The sequence below is a fragment of the Bos indicus x Bos taurus genome, chromosome 15 (genome assembly GCF_003369695.1).
Source record: "Bos indicus x Bos taurus breed Angus x Brahman F1 hybrid chromosome 15, Bos_hybrid_MaternalHap_v2.0, whole genome shotgun sequence".
Classification (NCBI taxonomy): domain Eukaryota; kingdom Metazoa; phylum Chordata; class Mammalia; order Artiodactyla; family Bovidae; genus Bos; species Bos indicus x Bos taurus.
The window spans coordinates 2,062,013-2,080,721 of NC_040090.1; the positions used below are offsets into that span (position 1 = coordinate 2,062,013).

The following is an 18,709-nucleotide window of genomic DNA, read 5'->3' on the forward strand; positions in this document are numbered from 1 at the left end:
CATGGACTGCTGCACACCAAGCCTCCCTGTCCATCGCCAACTCCCAGAGTTTACTGAAATTTGTGTCCATTGAGTCAGTGATGCCATCCAGCCATCTCATCCTCTATAGTACCTGCCTTACAGGATTAACTGTTGCAATGTAATAGAAGGGTCTAGCATGCGCCTCACACACAGGACTTTCTCAACAGATGTTCTTTTTCTATTTTTATATCATTCCTCTATACTTTCATCTGAGTTTATGGCTCCTTTTCTTAGGCTGAGTTGAAGTAAACCTCAATGGAGAACAGCACAGAAGCAACAGAGTTCCGCCTCTTGGGATTAACAGAGGACCCCAACCTCCAGGTTCCCCTCTTTCTGGTATTTCTGTCCATCTACCTCATCACTTTGGGTGGGGATGGGGGGATTATGGTGGTCGTCTACTCGGACCCCCACCTCTATGCTGCATGCACCTCTTGCTTAGCAACCTCTCCTTTTCAGATCTGGGTTACTGATAAGCTGTAGCTCCTAAGATGGCGGCACTGCCCTCAGGGAACAAAGTCACCTCCTAAACGGATGTGCTGCTTGGTCCTCCTTCTTCGGGGGATCTGCCACCGTTGAGTGCTTCCTCCTGGCCTCCATGGCCTATGACCGCCACGTGTAGGCCCCTTCACCACACCAACACCGTGACCACAGGCGTGTGTGCCCTCCTGACAGTGGGCTCTTACGCAGACACCTTCAGACTCTCCTTCTGTGGTTCAAATGAAATCAATCACTTTTTCTGCAGTACCCCTCCACCCCTGGCTCTCTCGCACTCTGACGCACGCCGTCAGCCAGCTGGCAGTCTTCTTCCTCTTGAGCTTTAATGGCTTTTTCAACTTCCCAGTCATCTTCATCTCCCCTCTTCACGTGCATCACCATGGCACACACACGTTCTGCAGAAGGAAGGAAGAAGGCCATCTCCATCTGTGCGTCCCACCTCCCGGCCGTGTCCATCTTCTCCGGGACAATCATCGTCATGTACTTACAGCCCAGCTCCACCCGTTGGTGGACATGGACAAGGCAGCATCTGTGTTTTATGGGGTGGGTGATTCCCATGCTGAACCCCTTGATCTACAGTCTCAGGAACAAAGAAGTGAAAAGTGCTCTCTGGAAAATACTCAACAAACCTAATCCCCAGTCTTTCAGTGTGAGTAGGAGGTAGGCCAATACACAGGCCACCTGATGCGAAGAGCTGACTCATCAGAAAAGACCCTGATGCTGGAAAAGATTGAAGGCGGGAGGAGAAGGGGACGACAGAGGATGAGATGGCTGGATGGCATCACCGACTCAATGGTCATGAGTTTGAGCAAACTCTGGGAGTTGGTGATGGACAGGGAGGCCTGGCGTGCTGCAGTCCATGGGGTCGCAAAGAGTCGGACACGACTGAGCGACTGAAAAACAGCAACGACAAGGCAGTAGGATGGTACTAATGGATGAAGTTTCCCTCAGATTTAGATGCCATCTCATCTTTGAGGTTTGGCAGATTTCAGTTCTTTCTTCTCCAAGAAGAGTGCTTACTTCTGCGCTTAGGTGAAGTGGTAAAAAGCAGCCCTTTGAAATGTCTCACTCAGAAGAAATAACCTTATATTTAGTGAACAACACCCTGGGATGTTTAAATCTTTCTTGCGTTCATTTCCTGACATGCTTTAAAGCAGAAGATCAAAGCATAGACCGAGTGCGCTGAATTGCCCTCTCCTTATTTTAATTGGAGGAAATTTCCATTTGTTACAAAAATTGGGTAGAAGGACGACATCTTCATTGAATAATATTTATCATGGAATTATGCTTTTCATTTCTTTGATCCACGGATTTGGAAGTTAAAAGTTTCTAATGCTGACAAAGGAGGTTTCAGTATGTTAAATAGGGTCTCAGAGAAGGTTGTAGTTGAAAGGATAGGGCGCTGGTCCAAGTATGAAGTCCTTCCCCCCAGCACCCTTCTCGCCTGCTCGCATTCCCAACCTCACTCACAGGTTGAACACCTTTGTATTCTCCATCTCCTTCAGCTAAAGTGTCCCCCACATGGTATTTATTTACTGACTGCAGCACGCAGCCTGTGGGATCTTAGGTCCACACAAGGACTGACGCTCTGCCTGAAGCTCAGAATCTTAACTCCTGGACGACCAAGGAAGTCCCTCCCGTTAAAGTGTTAGCAGAGCCTTGGTAGGAAACAGTAAGCCACCTTGCTTCAGTCGTTAAATTGTTTAAAATTTAACTCGCATAGCTATAGCTCCTTTTCGAGTGCCTGCACTCTGTTCTATGCTTTTGGCCTTGATCTAACATATCTACCAAAGGTTGCAGAAGGTTTAAAGAAAAAAAAAAAAAAGTTTGCCCAAGGGCTATGATAAAGGATATTTGTCTTTGAGTGAAATGCTCGTGTCTCTCACCCCTAAGTTTGGTGAATCTCATGAATACACATGGAAGTTTTTTGTGCCCTCATTGCTTCTGCTTTTTCAATAATTCAGTTCACCTCCGAAAATCCTGTTCCTTTCAGATGTTCTGTAATTAGATGAGCAAAAGTTGAAAAGCCTGCGGAAATGTACTTCTTAAGATCGGAATGACCATGACTCACAGCCAAAGTTCACCTTCACGTCTGCTTTGGTGGCCTAGGCGGTGTGAACGGATGTGAGTAGGTGGGAAGGGAGTGGTGATTAATCTTACTTCTCATCAACTGCTTGATGTTTATAGTTACCAGGAATCTAAGTTGTCACATACTTCATGTTTTCAAGATCTCAATATTTTTTTTTTACCTTAAATGTGAAAACCAGAGGTCTTTTTTAAAAAAGGTTTTATTAATTTGTTTACTCCTGGCTATGGTGGCTCTTTGTGGCCACGCCCAGGCTTTTCACCAGTTGCGCTGAGCGGGGTCTCCTCTCTTGTTGCGTCTGCAGGCTTCTCCTTGCTGTGGCTCCTCTTGTTTGCGAGCACCGTCTCTAGGGCCCACGAGCTTCAATAGCTTCGGCACAGGGGCTCAGGAATTGCGATGCGTGGGCTTAGTTGCCCCACCAAGTGTGGAATCTTCACGGGCCAGGGATCAAACCTGTGTCCTCTGCATTGGCAGGGGACTCCTAGCCCCCGGACCACCAGGGAACTCCAAAACCAGAAATCTCAGTGGGCTAACTCAGGGAGCTTAGAAGGTCAAGTTGATTTTGAGATGATCAAACTCTACCACGCACAGGGCAGCCTCCGTCTGAGGAGGGTTGAGCATGGGTCTTATGGAGAGAGAAGCAGAAACGGACATGAGTCCAAGCTGGAGGAGAGACCTTCCCTAGCACCTGGGCGCCATCACCTGAATGCACTGGGGGCTTCTTGTGGATGCAAAGCCTTGACAGCCTGGACCTGCCTCACCACCCTCCTGCCCCCCTGCCTGGGCAGTGAGGACTTTTCAGCCACACACACCAGAGAACAGGCTTTAATGGCCAGGATCCACTTCACCGAGGGGTCCTTCTCAGCATCTCATAGGAGTTACAGAGCTCACCACGCCTGCTTTGGAGGTGAGTGTTGGAAGCAGCTATGCGAGCATCAAGTCTACTCCACTCATAGCTCAGTTTATTTTCCTACCTTGATAGATATCATTAAATTTTTCCTCTTCTTCCCCTTTAAAAAAAAAAATTTATTTATTTTGGCTGTGCTGGGTCTTAGTTGCAGCCCATGGACTCATAGTTGGAGCAGGCATGTGGGCCCTAGTTCCCCAGCCAGGGATCAGACCTGGGCTCCCTGCACTGGGAGCAGTCTTACCCCCTGGATCACAAGGAAAGTCCCTTTCCTCTTCTTCCTGCTCCTCTTTTTCTACTTCCTTTTTTCCCTTCTCCTCTTCCTGTTTCATGTTCCTTTTTTCTTTTCATCCTCTTTTCAACCTCAGCCTGGGCAAGAACTTCTCTCACCACTAAGCAATTAGGTCCTGTGAAAAATTAAAGTTTTTTTGTATTAAAACTATGACAGTACCAAGTAACGTGTGTTTCTGGGCATGTTTCTTTCTGCCTCTATCTCCCAGTTTAGGCCAAAAAGTACGTGGCTCTTCTAAGAGTTAAAAGCCTAACGCCTGCACGTTGCCTCTCTTCTAATTGGAGTCACCTCACACTAGCAGTACAGTTGATGGCAAATCAGGGTAAAGGTCCTCGTTCTAGTGTCAAGGGCTGGATGAAAATTCTTACTATTCTCAGTGCTATGACTTCTAGAAAGTCATTTGATTGCTTTGAACCTAACATTTGGGATAAACTGTAAAGATGTGTGTGTGCTTAGTCACTTAGCCATGTCCAGCTCCTTGCAACCCTGTGGACTGTAGCCCGCTAGGCTCCTCTGCCCATGCGATTCTCCAGGCTAGAATACTGGAGTGGGCTGCCATTTCCTCCTTCAGAGGATCTTCCTGACCCAGGGACTGAACCCATGTCTCCTGCATCTCCTGTATTGGCAGATGGATTCTTTACCACCAAGCCACCGGGAAGCCCTAAACGGTAAAGATAACATAAAATAAAGTATGTCAACAGGCCCATCATAATGAGTGCATGTTTGATACAGTTGAGATTCCTGTAATAGCTCTCACTTAACCGTTCTTGTACGTTCCGCTTTTGGCTCCTGAGCTGCTCCACTCTGTCCACGCTATTTGGGTCCAAGCCTTTATGCCCATCCATTACTTACCTTCCTGTCCCTCAAGCAGACCCATTTCAAGCTGATATTACGTGAGCGTTAATTTACACAAGCTACTCAGAAGGAGACGTCTTGTTTCCAGTTACTGTGGGGACACAGAAATTTTCGTGTCCACATGGGAAATCTGTCAAACAGAGACTATATGCTCATCTGGTTATTAGCAACCCCCACCTTCTCCCTGCAGGAGTGGTCCGAGGCAGGACAGACACTGGGTAAGGCCTGCAACTCAAGTTAGCACAATAAAGGCCGAGGAGGAATTCCGTCCTGAAATGTCCAAAAGCAGAATGCAAAACACACATAAATTGGACAACTGTTTACATCAGGGTAGATTATCCTTTTGAATAAAGATTCATGATTGAATTATTTTAAATAAGAGTCTCCCTTTGTGGATGAGATAATTTGTTTAGGTTTTATGTATATGGAAAGAAAAATTAAAATATGTGGAGTCCTGGACAATTGAAGTGAACATTACAGACTCATAGACTCTTTAGCCAAGATAGACTTTAAAAATAATCTACACCAATTCTCTCATTTTACAATTGAAAACTCTGATCCCTGCAGTTTAACTTGCTTCACCTCACAAGAAACAAATCTTACTTGATTCTTATTCATCCTTTACCTTCTGTAAAACTCTTGATGTATCAAAAGAAAGTTTTACTTTCATTGGTTCACTTGGAGATGGATTTTCGTGCTTCCATTTGACAGTTGAGGAAATCAACCCTTTGAGAAGTTGACTTACTTGCTGAGTGGTAACAAAAGGAGCCCAGATTTGAACATAAATCTTGACGTCCCTGCTCAATCTTCTGAGAAAAGAAAAGTAGCCTTATATTGTAGTAAATTTCAATAGATGACTTACTTGATGTATAAATCATTTAAAGACAGCTTTTCATGATAAGTTCCTGCTGTGTGGCAAGGCAGTCTGGAGAATACAAACAGATTTAAGGATATCAGATATAATTCCTACTTCAACAAAGCAAATCCTCCTGCATATATGATGACTGATGTGATGCACTTTGGGATTCGTGACAGTGTTCAATGGCTTGGTTGGCAGGAAGTGTTCCTCTGTCTTACGGAAGCTGCATGGACCAGGGCATGTCATTCTTGTCATTCTAGGCTCTTTGAATGCTCCATCCTGCGGAGACAGCCAAACCCCGGCCAGGATTTACTGGGTACAAGCAGCGGGAAAGGCATGGTGTGAGGTCCGTGAAGGAACCAGGAATAGACGGCATTGTTCCTGATTCAGAAGGAGCTTGCAAATAGTGCGGTGGAACAAGACACATACTTTGAGATGGATGACCACTGAAGGCTTTTGTGGTTATATTTATTCTTAACGATGTTTATTTACTTTTGCTGCACTGGGTCTCTGCTGCTGTCCTTGGACTTTCTCTAGTTGCGGGGAGCAGGGGCTGCTCTTGCCTGCCGTGGCCGGGCTTCTCATTGCGGTGGCTTCTCTCGTGGAGCACAGCCTCTAGGCACCTGGGCTCAGGAGTTGTGGCGCACGGGCTTAGTTGCTCCGTGGCATATGGGATCTTCCCGGACCTGGGATCGAACCTGTGTCCCCTGCAGTGACAGGTGGATCTTATCCACTGTGCCAACAGGGAAGTCCTGCGATTATTGTTAAGGGAGTAGTATAGAAAAAACATTTAGGAAGCTATGATGGATGGAGGAGGGCCCCTCTAAAGCGATGACATTTTAAGCAAGGCTTGAAAAGAAACAAACCGAAAGATCCGGGCAGTGACATGGTTGGAAGGGAAAGACCTGGGAATTCATTTCTCGTCTTTTTTAAAAAATGAGTTTTTACTGGAGTGTAGTTGCTTTGCAGTGTTGTCTTAGTTTCTGCCGTACAGCAAAGTGAACAGCGATGTGTATAGCTGATACAGAGCTCACACGATGCATCTCCTCTTTTTTGGATTTCCCTCCCATTCAGGTCACCACGGAGCACTGAGTGGGTCTCCTGTGCTCTGCGTAGAGCCTCGCTAGTTATCTGCTTCACACATAGTGTCACTGGTGTGTGCATCTTCCCAAACTCTGTGGTCTCAGCTTGTGTTACTGAGTTGGAAAGCATCTGATAAATTATCTATTTAAAAAAAGAAAATAATATTTAGAACACTTCAGAGGTGACAAAGAATCCCGAAGGTGGGGAAAGCTCCCTGGAAGAGGTTAGAACTTGAGCCAGGCTCTGAAGGGATGATGAGAACGTCCAGAATTCCAAGACAGAAGAATTAGCCTCCAGTCAAAACTCTACTGCTTACTGGTGGTACCATCTCTCTAGACTCCACACATGTGTGTCAATGTAGGATATTTGTTTTTCTCCCTCTGACTTACTTTACTCTGCGTAACAGACACGAGGCCCATCCACATCACTGCAGCTGACCCAGTTTCATTCCTTTTTATGGCTGAGTAATGAACGTATACACACACCACATCTTTATCCATTCAACTGTTGATGCTGCAATAAAGACAATTGAGACTTGCTCCTATCAAACTGTGTGAAGAACCTGGACTTACAAGAACAGCTGTTTCCCCCCAGAGAAGTTCCACTTTATGGGGAAACTTCTGTAGGATATCACCACTCACCTGTCCAGATCCAAGCCCAGGAGTCCTATCGCCCATTCGTAACATGGGATTTCTCAGTCGCTGGTCTGTGATTGACTCACAAGCAAGGTGTGTGTGTGGGGGGGAATTGGATAATATTTTTGTAGTGTACTTAACCAACTAAAAAGTTAGTGTGTGTCTGCACTTGTGTTTGTATAAAATGTTTGTTTTAAACTTCTTACAAATCAGTGAGAAAAAGTCAGACAACCCAATAGAAAAATACAAAATTTAGTTGCTCAATCTATTGTTCATGTTGATTTGGTTTATCTCTAGGGTAAACCAAATAGCTCATCTTTACCCTATCTCTAGGGTAAAGATGAGCTATGTTGATGCGACCATTTTTGTCAAGTACTTCAGTGCACATATGCAGTCAGTTCTCTAGGGTGTATCTATTTTAAAGTGTAATTGCTGAATCATAGGCTATATCCAGTTTCAACTTTACTAAATAATATGTGTTATTTTCCAAAGTGGTTGTGCCAACTTATCTTCCCATCAACAGTGTGTGAATTCCCACTGCCAACGCTTGGTATAACTGGGTTTTTAAATTATGCCAATTTGGAGAGAAGTCAGTGTTTTTCTTATTGTTGTCCTAATTTGCATTTATTTGATTACTGATGAAATTAAACACACATGTACTTTTTTCCCCCAGACCTTTCAGCCATTTTCCTCTTATTGTGTAAAAAGACAGCAAACCACAAATGGATACAAACAGATGTATGGGAGTGGATGTACAAAGGCTGCTGTTCTATTTTTGACTTGGATGGTAGATATAGTGGGGTTTTCCACTATTAAACTAAACCTACATGTTTTATGCAGTTAAAATATATATATGTCTCGCAGTAAAAATGGTAACAAGGTAAATCAAATATACCTCCTATATTAAAGGAGTTTGTGTAAATTTCGGTTATGCTTTCTGTATAGGGTGTATTTCACAACAGAAATGTTTTTTAAAAAGTATATCAACCAGCTCCTGTATTAAAGAAGTTTATGGTATAAAGTAAAGTGAGGACAATATCTAGGTATAAGTAGCTTCAGTTCTATGTGGAAAATTATAAACAACTACAAGACAGGCACATAAAATGCTGTGGCAGAAGAGAGGAAGGCTCGATCCCATGGTGGAGACTGGAAGAACACGGCATTTGCTCTGGACAAGAAAGAGACATGCAGGGAAATGACAAGGACAGTATGCAGATGTACTCAGCAAATAGTCTTGTTTGTCTGAAATGTAATAGTCTTGAAGAAAAATAATCGAAAATAAATTTGGAAGCCTGTGAGTTGGTGCCCAACTGTGGAGACCATTCTCTTTCAGATTAAGACTTTCAAGTTTACACTATAGATTTTCGCACCATTAAAGAAAGCTTAGATATTGTGCAGCTGCCAGAGCTCAAGGCAGAATCCCAGCTACTGCAGGAGAACACTTAAAACGGCTTTGCCTCTGCATCTATTTTAAAACGAAGCATTTGTTCGCTTTCGGCAAACTGTCCAGCATTTTATGTGTGAGCACATAGCCACCTAAAAAGTTGTTTCAGCACCTGTTGGAGCAGCCATTGATCGTTTTTTTTTTTTTTTTGATGTTTACCTACATACTGATTCATTTTTTATATACTTTCTTTTAAAATTTATTTTTAATTGGAGTAGACTCACTTTACAGTGTTGTGTCTGCTGTACTGTACAGCATCGTGAACCAGCTACAAGCATGCTACGTCCCCGCCCTCTCGACCTCCTTCCCACCCCCACCCCAGCCCTCTCGGTGATCGCAGCGCACGGGCGGAGCTCCCTGTGCTCTGCAGCAGCGCCCGTCAGCTGTCTGCTCTGCGCACGGCTGTGTACATAGGTCACAGCTTCTCTCAGTTCGCCCCGTGTGTTTGTTCTCTACGTCTGCCTCTCTATTCCCGCCCTGCTGATGGATTCATCCATACCATTTCTCTAGATTCCATATATATATGTTAATATACAATGCTCATTTTTCTCTGACTTACTTCACTCGGTATAACAGAGCCTACAGTCTGTCATACCGAGTCACCATTTCTTGATGTGTCCAGAATCCATATTCCTTCTTGAAAGTGTTCTGATTTCCTTGGAGAGTGGTCTCAGTTACTGGATGGATGAGAGGATCCCTGTGCCCACCCAAGTCTGTGGACACCGAGGCAACGAGCATCTTTCCTCACCTGCCTTCTGTCGAGAGATCTTCGAGCAGTGCCGTGTGGGGGGCAGAGGGGCCTCACAGGACTCCTCAGTTCAGCCAATAACAGGTTCTCATTTCCTCCAACTTAAATCTGCAGCAAATGAAGCAGGGAAGCATGTGGGCTCAGAGTCGCTTGCCCCGTTGGTAGGATTCAGGTCGGGCCGTTGCAGTCACACCATGGTTTCTGTGCTGCTGATTGTTCCTTGACTTCCAAAACGACTTTAGTTCCTCTGATGCTGAAGCTCCGACACTTTGGCCACATGACGAGAAGAGCTGACTCATTAGAAAAGACCCTGATGCTGGGAAAGATTGAAGGCAGGAGGAGAAGGGAAGACAGAGGGTGAGATGGCTGGATGGCATCACTGACTCAATGGACACGAGTCTGAGCAAACTCTGGGAGATGGTGAAGGACAGGGAAGCCTGGTGTGCTGCAGTCCATGGGGTCGCACAGAGTCAGACAGGACTTAGCGACTGAACAACAGTAATAACCTGCTGCTTTGGTCCAGTTTCCCTTTGAGCCTCTTGATGTCCTTTCAGTTACCGCCATCTTCCCCCTTTATGTTCGCCTGAGCAGATCTCTGTAACACACATAACATATATCTATTGCGTGAGTGAAAATTATCCAGGGAGTGTACAGTGAACAGGAGACAAGAAATTGAAAAATAGAGTAGAAATGTAAAACGGCAAAAGAATAGGAAAAAAGTACTCAGTAATACAGAAGTCCATAAACATTTCAACGGGCATGACAGAAGGCAAATGAATGATACAGAGAAAGCCTTGCTACAAAATTAAACTTCCTGCAGAAAGCTAAGCAATTGCCAAGTCATCCATTTTTTTAACCGCATTTTCTTGCTGACAAGGTCGATTCAGATCTGGAGTTATTTGTACACAGGAATAAAAGAGACCTGAGGGTTAATGCCATCCAGTGTTGCGTGTTTAAGATGAGGAAGTCGAGGCCCAGGGAGGAGAAGTGGTCTCCCGTCCAGAAAGTGGCCAAGGCAGACCCTGGGACATACCCCACCGCTGCTGACACCTCATACACTGCAGCACTCCGGCTGGGGCCTCCACCCAGGCTGTGCTCGAGAACACCCACTTTTGCCTCTCCTTGGGTTTTCTGACAGCATCATCCTTTGTCTTATAAACACGTTCCTTGCTGCCTTCTCGGAAAACGTCACTTCATACCTGCATGACATGTGGGCCTGGCGAGGGCTGGAGAAAGTCATATCCAAGAGCCAACTTGCTGTGCTTCAAGTTAATTGCAGCGTCTTCTTCTCTTTGATTCCCTAGTTGGCTACTCTTAACGTTTCCCCTTTCAGCTCCAAACGTCTTCTATGTCAATGATAGTGTCTTCCAGAGCGGATGCCGTGGTGAGCTGCTTGGACCCTATATAAATATATGGAGCTTCCCAGGGGGCTCAGATGATAAAGAATCTGCCTGCAATGCAGGAGACCTGGGTTTGATCCCTGGGTAGGGAAGATTCCCTGGAGAAGGAAATGGCAACACATTCCAGTCTCCTTGCCTGGAAAATTCCATGGACAGAGGAGCCTGGCAGGCTATAGTCCATGGAGTCACAGAGTCGGACACAACTGAGAGACTGACACAACAACCACATATACACACACACACACACACACACACACACACACCCATTCTTTTCTGTATCATTTCCCATGATGATTTACTCCAGAAGACTGGGTATAGTTCCCTGTGCTATACAGTAGGACCTTGTTGTCTCCCCATTCTAGATCTAATAGTTTGCAGCTACTGACCCCAAACTCCCAGTCTATCCCTCTCCCTGCAGCCCTCCCCCCACTCCTCTTTGGCAACCGCAAGTCTGATCTCTAAGTCTGTGAATCTTTCTGTTTCACAGATACGTTCATTTGTGCCAGACTTTAGATCCCACATATAAATGATATCCCACGGTACTTGTCTTTCTTTTTCAGACTTGCTTCATTTGGTATGATAATCTCTAGCTGCATCCGTGTTGCTGCAGATGGCATTATCTCATTCATTTTTGTGGCTGAGTAGTATTCCTTTGAATATATGTACCACATCTTCTTCATCATATGTTGATGGACATTTAGGTTATTTCCATGTCTTGGCCATTGTCAATAGGGCCACTGTGCATGTAGGGGTGGATGTATCTTTTGGAATTTTAGTTTTGTCTGGATCTATGCCCAGGAGTGGGATTGCTGGATCATATGGTGGTGGTGGTGGTGGTGGTTTAGTTACTAAGTTGTGCCCAACACTTGCGATGCTATGGACTGTAGCCCGCCAGGCTCCTCTGTCCATGGGCTTCTCCACGCAAGGATACTGGAGTGGGTTGCCATTCCCTTCTCCAGGGGATCTTCCCAACCCAGGGATCGAACCCTGGTCTCCTGCATTGCGGGCAGACTCTTTACCGACTGAGCTACAAGGGAAGACGGATCATCAGGTAGCTCTATTTTTAGTTTCTGAGGAGCTTCCATACAGGTCTCCACAGTGGCTGCACCGGCTCGAATCCCACCAATGTTGTAGGAGGGCTCCCTTTTCTCCACATCCTCTGCAGCATCTGTTACTTGTAGATTTTTAAAACCTGCCCATTCTGACCAGTGTGGGATGGTACCCCTCTGTGATTTTGATTTGCATTTCTCTGATTCAACCTCATATTTGAATTCCCTTCAGGAATTATGTTCGCCTGAAGAGAGCCATCTCCTTTAGGGTAACTCTCACCCAAGACTGGTCAGTGAGGGACACAGCAGCCTGGCCCCTTTTCTTCTTGTGACAGCTGACAGTTCCCCAGGTCTGTCTCCACTGCAGAGCTCATGCAGGGACTAGCTGAGGCCCTTGGACAGAGCTGCAGTCCCTATGGTCATACAGAGTCAGATACCACTGACTGAAAACGCATCATAGCCCTGGTCTGGCTGCCACGTCTCCCTCATAGGCGCTGACCCTAAGACACCCCCATTGAGCCACATGCACATGAATCTTAGCCTCAGAGCCCATTTCTCAGTGAATATGATAAAAGAAGTCTCCTTGCTCACTCTTAATTCTATGATAGTTTCTGATTGCTTTACCTCCCTCAGGATCATGATTTCTATTGCTAACTATCAGAGCTAGACTCTTAAACCTCCAGACTTGTTTTCTGAAGAAAGAAGACAGTAATAGTCCTGAGGGTAGTACCACAGCATTCATATTCCCTATAGAGGTAAAGAGCCTAGGAGACCACCCCCGCCCTTCCTTAAATGTTTCCGAGGGTTTTCTGTGTTCCAGGAGCTGCTGAGCACGTTTGTTTCTCCCAATTACTCTATTAGCATTCGCCCTGGTATCCTAGTTTTATTATTTATTTATTTATTTATTTTTGACTGGAGTGTAGTTGACTTACAAAGTTGTGTTGGTTTCTGCTGTACAACAAAGTGATTCCGTTGTCCATATACGCACATTCTTTTTCACTTTCAATATAGGATATTGAATATAGCTCCCTGTGTCCTACAGGAGGATCCTGTTGTTCGTCCATTCTCCCTGTGATAGTTTGCATCTGATTAACTCCAAGTTCCCACGCCATCGCTCATTTTATGCTTGATAAAAGCCAAGGATTAAGGATGTGGAGTGACTTCCTAAAGGATGAAAAGCTGGAGGCGAGTCACCGTATCCTCCTAAGCAATGAGTGAGTTGAGAACAGCCGCTCTGTCATCTCTGCCTACGAGTCCCCGGCACCCAACTTAGCACCTGGCACGCAGCAGGTGTTCAGCACGTCTTCCTGAGTGGATGGATGGCTGAACATTCAGGGCGAGGCATTTATGATTTTATCGGGCACTTTTACCATGCCAGTTGTTTTCCATATTTTAATGTACATCATCTCTTCAAAATTCATACTAAATCTGTGAGAGGTGAATTAATTTTTTTTTTTCATTTTCCAGATGGTGAAACTGAAGTTCAGATGCACAGGAACTGAGGGACAGAAGCAGGATTCTAGCCCACACTGTTGGCTCTCCACGCCTCCTACTGTATCTTGATCTTCCTGCCGTCTCCTTTTTCTCAGATGAGGAAACTGAGGTACCGAAGCTTTAAGTGGCTCCACGCGAGACATGTTGCCTGAGAGTGGGCCCAGATTTCCCGTCTCCTGCCCCTCAACATCAAGTAGACTCCTGCCCAGCACACTCAGAATTCGTAGGACTCCAGCTGCCTTGGCCAAACATGTCCCTTTGGCCAATGGTTGGCAAAATGTCACTTTCATTTAGGTGACGAAGCTCCTCACCAGATACAATGCTGAAAATGTAGGCCACTTCCCCATGTGACTGCGTTTCATAACTCAGAGCTAAAGATGTCTCTCGGCTCACTTGGCCTGTTTATCACATATTAAAAACTCATATTCAAATTTACTCGCCTCTTGGATTAATGTCGAGATGATAGCTTTCCAGGTCTTTCTTTCTCCCTCTCTATCTCCCCCAGCAGGAAGTGGATTAGCCTTGTCCACATTATTTCCCACATGAATTACTGAGTGCTTATTTTCAAAGATGAATTTCATGACCTTATCTCTTTGCTGTACCTGCAGAATCCAGTTTGGAAGGCAGGACAGAAGTAGCTCCAGGGCCAGAGGTATTCTTTTTTAAATTTTTTTAAATTTAATTTTTATTTTATACTGAAGTATAATTGATTCTTTTTCATATTCTTTCTCATTATGGTTTTTCATAGGATATTGACCTTAGTCCCCATGCTATACAGTAGGACCTTATTGTTTATTCATTCTGCATGTGATCTTTTGCATCTGGTAACTGCAAGCTCCTGGTTCTATGCCCTCCAGGGAAGATCCCCTGGAGGAGGGCATGGCAACCCACTACGGTATTCTTGCCTGGAGAATCCCATGGACAAAGAGGAGTCCAGTGGGTTACCAGACTCCATAGGGTAAGACATACTAGTCCATAGGGTTGCCGAGAGTAGGACACGACTGGAGCGACTTTGCATGCATAATTGATTATGCATGCAAATTAACACAATTTTTGTGTTAGTTTCAGATGTACAGCTAACTGATTCAGTTATACACATACATATATCCGTTCCTTTTCAGATTCTCTTCCCATATTGGTTATTACTGAATATTGAGTATAGTTCCCTGAGCTATACAGTAGGTCCTTGTTGATTATATATTTTATAGTAATATATAGTAGTGTGTGCCTGTTAGTCCTAACCCACCTCTTAATTTATCCTTTCCCCAGACATTTCCCCTTTGGTAACTGTGAGTTTATCTTCAAAGTCTGGGAGTATGTTTCTGTTTTCTAAATAATTTCATTTGTATCATTTTTTAAGCTTTTACATATCATTTTAATATTTTACATATTCATTCTTTGTAATGACTGAGTAATATTCCATTGTGTGTCAGGTACCACATAACGTCTTCATCCATTCATCTGTCAATAGACATTGTCTGCTTCCATGTCTTGGCTAATGTCAATAGAACTGCAATGAGCACTGGGGTGCATGTATCTTTTCAAATATGGTTTTCTTTGGAGGAAGGCTATACATTCTTGAGCCAGGTATGAAACCGCTGTCTTAATTTCCTTGTCACTGAAATAGAGACAAGAGAATACCTCATTTCCTGGGATGATTGTGAGGATTAAACGACAAGAAAAAATTCATGACCTATGTTTAACTCAATTGCCAACACACACACACACACATATACACACAGAGTGAACAAATAGAACTGCTGAAAATAAAAATTACAAAACAAAAAGTTACCACCACTGAGCATGACCTACTGGGCTTCCCTGGTGGCTCAGACAATACAGAGTCCACCTGCAATACAGGAGACCTGTGTTCAACTTGTCTCAATTTGCCTGGAATTTTCCAGATTTAGTAGAAAGACTCCAGTCCTGGGAAACCTCTGTTGGAACAGTTGGTTGGTTACTTGCTTCCCCATCAATAAAACAAACAAAAGGTTCTAAGTCATTCATTTATGCATGAAGCCTTTATTGAAAACTAAAACATTCAGGCATTTTGATGGCATTTGAAAGGTAAACATGTCAAAAAATGAGTCCTCACAAAACGCTCAGCATAATGAGAGAGAACCATGAATTATATATGGCAAATTATATACGGTTCTTCTGAAAGTTGGCATGAAATGTTCAAAGAATACAACTCTGAAATAAATTGCTCCCAGGGGATACTTTGTACGAATTTCATGGACTGCACACTTCTGTCTAATAGAGATTTTCCCCTCCAAACACTAATGCTATGCGGAAGTTAATAGGTTTACACAGGAAAAAGCTTTTTCATGAGGAGACGCATCAAACAGCTTTGACTGCAATACTTCTCAGCATCTTTATTAGGCTGATGAGCATTTGAAATCTAGGATGGGGATGTTTGAAATATCATTTCCAAACTTTAAAAATTTTGATGACACTGGATTATTTTTAGGATTTATGGAATGATACCAGCATTCCACAGGGCTCTGACAAAAAAGCCCATCTAGGGCTTTTATCTGGCACTGAACATACAGAACCCAGACTGGGGAGAAAAGTGCCAAATCCAGCTCCTCATGAACAGAGCAGCTACGCTTCAGTCATAACAGTTCTAGCTGTGGTCCTTAGCCTTTTTTGTTTCATGAACCGCCTTTCAGAATTTGATGAATACTTAAATGCACAGAAGATAAATGACTCAAATTAGCACCTTGAATTTTGCAGGGCATACTGGAGAGATGCTGTGTCTCCTGAGGAATTAAAAATTCTTATTCTCTAAGAGAATTTTGGGCCTTCATATCCTCAGAAATGGAAAAACTCTGCAAAGGCTGAAATAAATTCTGACCCAAGACAGAAATCCTGGTGTAGATAAGCATGACATATAGTATGCAGTGCTCAAAAGCAGTGCTTAGACAAATGAGTAATTATTTATATATGTATATAGAATGCTTGCTATGACATGCGTCATCGTATTTAATAAGAAGTAGCTTATCATGATAGTTTAGATTGCGGCTTCTAAAATTAAATATATTGTAAGATATTATACATCGCTCTCTACATTATATATGCACTCCACATGCTTTTTTTATTCCCCCTCTTTCCTCCAACCCACAGAAACCTTTGGAGTCACTTGTAATATCAATGTTTTTAATGTAAGGAGTCTTGGTCTTTACCACTTAGAAATAAATCACTTCCAAAACCACTCAACTCGTATCTAATTGTAAGAAAGCCAAGAAATGAAATTTCATCTGAAGGTTCATAAAACGAAACCAAGATTAGTGTTGGATGAGAATAAAGTTGGAGTAGCTGTCATTTGCTACTCATATGATTTTACTCATAGTCAGGTCTGACTTCAGAATACAAGGGGCACAGTAGACACAGAAGCATATTTGCAATACTTCTTTTTCTCATTCTGATTAACTTCATTCTAGGTTCATCCATATCTCTACAAGTGACCCTATTTCATTCCTTTTTAATGGCTGAGTAGTATTCCTTGATATCTGTGCCACATCTTCTTTATTCATTCATCTGTTGATGGACATTTAGATTGCTTCCATGTCCTGGCTACTGTAAATAGGGGTGGATTGGGAGATTAGGATTTACATATACACACTGCTGCTGCTGCTGCTAAGTCGCTTCAGTCGTGTCCGACTCTGTGCGACCCCATAGACGGCAGCCCACCAGGCTCCCCCGTCCCTGGGATTCTCCAGTCAAGAACACTGGAGTGGGCTGCCATTTCCTTCTCCAATGCATGAAAGTGTAAAGTGAAAGTGAAGTTGCTCAGTCCTGTCTGACTCCCAGCGACCTCATGGACTGCAGCCTACCAGGCTCCTCTGTCCATAGGATTCTCCAGGCAAGAGTACTGGAGCAGGTGCCATTGCCTTCTCCGATATATACACTACCATGTGTTAAATAGACCACCAGTGGGAACCTGCGGTATAGTGCAGGGAACTCAGCTTGGCGCTCTGTGGTGACCTACAGGGGTGGGGTGGCAGATTGAGAGGGAGGTCTAAGGGGATATATGTGTACATATGACTGATTCCCGTTGTTGCACAGCAGAAACTAACATAACATTGTAAAGCAACTGTACCTTAATTTTTAAAAAAAGGATATTTATTGATATAGCCAAAGAGAAAAAAAGAAGGAAAAAAAAAACCCCACAGGACTGATGGAAATAATGTTGTCTGAGGCCTTTGTGATTCTATGCCCCACCCCGTGTTCCTTTTCCTGCTCTCTGATGTCCGCATCAGCTGCTTCCAAGAATGTTAATAGCCTCATTTTCTTGATTTTTGAGAACAGATGGGTATACTGGAGAAGAAATAACAACTCATACAGCCATGAATTTCCTTAGTAAGTTCCCTAAGGACTTGGTCCCCACAGGCAAGATTTTAATTAAAATATTCAGTACATGAGGCGTGGAGCTGTGGATGAATCCCAGAGAACTGGTTCCTGAGAGCTTCATGTCCAAATAATCCCCTTCAAGACATCAGTCACCAGACTCTTAAATCCCAGTCTGGCTTCATTCAAACTCACTAGAGTGAGAAACCCTGGTGCCCAGGGCAACCTTGTTCACTTGATTTTATTTTCTCACAAGGTGGTCTTCAGGGTCTCAGAGCTGGAGGCCTTTACCGTCACAGGGACGTTGCCGTGGCGCATCAGTCAGGATGACCTTGGGCAGCACCGCCTGATAACTAGAGGAATCTTTTAGAGAGACTGAGTGATTTACTAAGCATTTCACATCTTTTGTTTTATTTCATCCTCAAAGCACTCTGTAAAAACATCAAGAGTGGTTATTAGTAATTCCATTAAAAAGTTTTAGAAAGTGAGGCTAAGTGATGTTAGGGAGTTTATTCTGTTCCCATCTGAAGCAAGAAATCTAGAACTGAAGACTTTTGAGGTTTGACATGCAGTGCCAAGGAATCCAATTACGGTCCCAAAAGGTGTAATCAAGAAGATGAAATAATTCAGAAGGTGCAAATTTACGGCTATACAATAAATGTCCTGGAGGTGAAATCTACAGCATGGTGACTATAGTCAATAGTCTTGTATGGCATATTTGAAAGCTACTAACAGAGTAGATTTTAAAAGTCCTCATCACAAGAAAAAAAATGTAACTGTATGGGAATGGATGTTAACTAGACTTATTGTGGTGATCATTTTGCAATACACACAAATATCAAGTCATTGAAACTAACCTACTGTTATATGCCACTTATACTTCAAGAAAGAGAAATTAGACCTCAGCACAAAGAGGAAGCCATAACCTGCTTCTCCTATTATCATTTGATTTCATCTTGTAAGGATGTTGGTGGTTATGTGTTCTGACCAG

At 43.7% G+C, this 18,709-nt stretch overlaps 1 pseudogene; it reads left to right on the top strand.

Moving 5' to 3' along the window:
- Window positions 1–276: 276 nt before the first annotated feature.
- On the top strand, window positions 277–12,123 carry LOC113905985 (annotated as a pseudogene).
- Window positions 12,124–18,709: the final 6,586 nt, after the last annotated feature.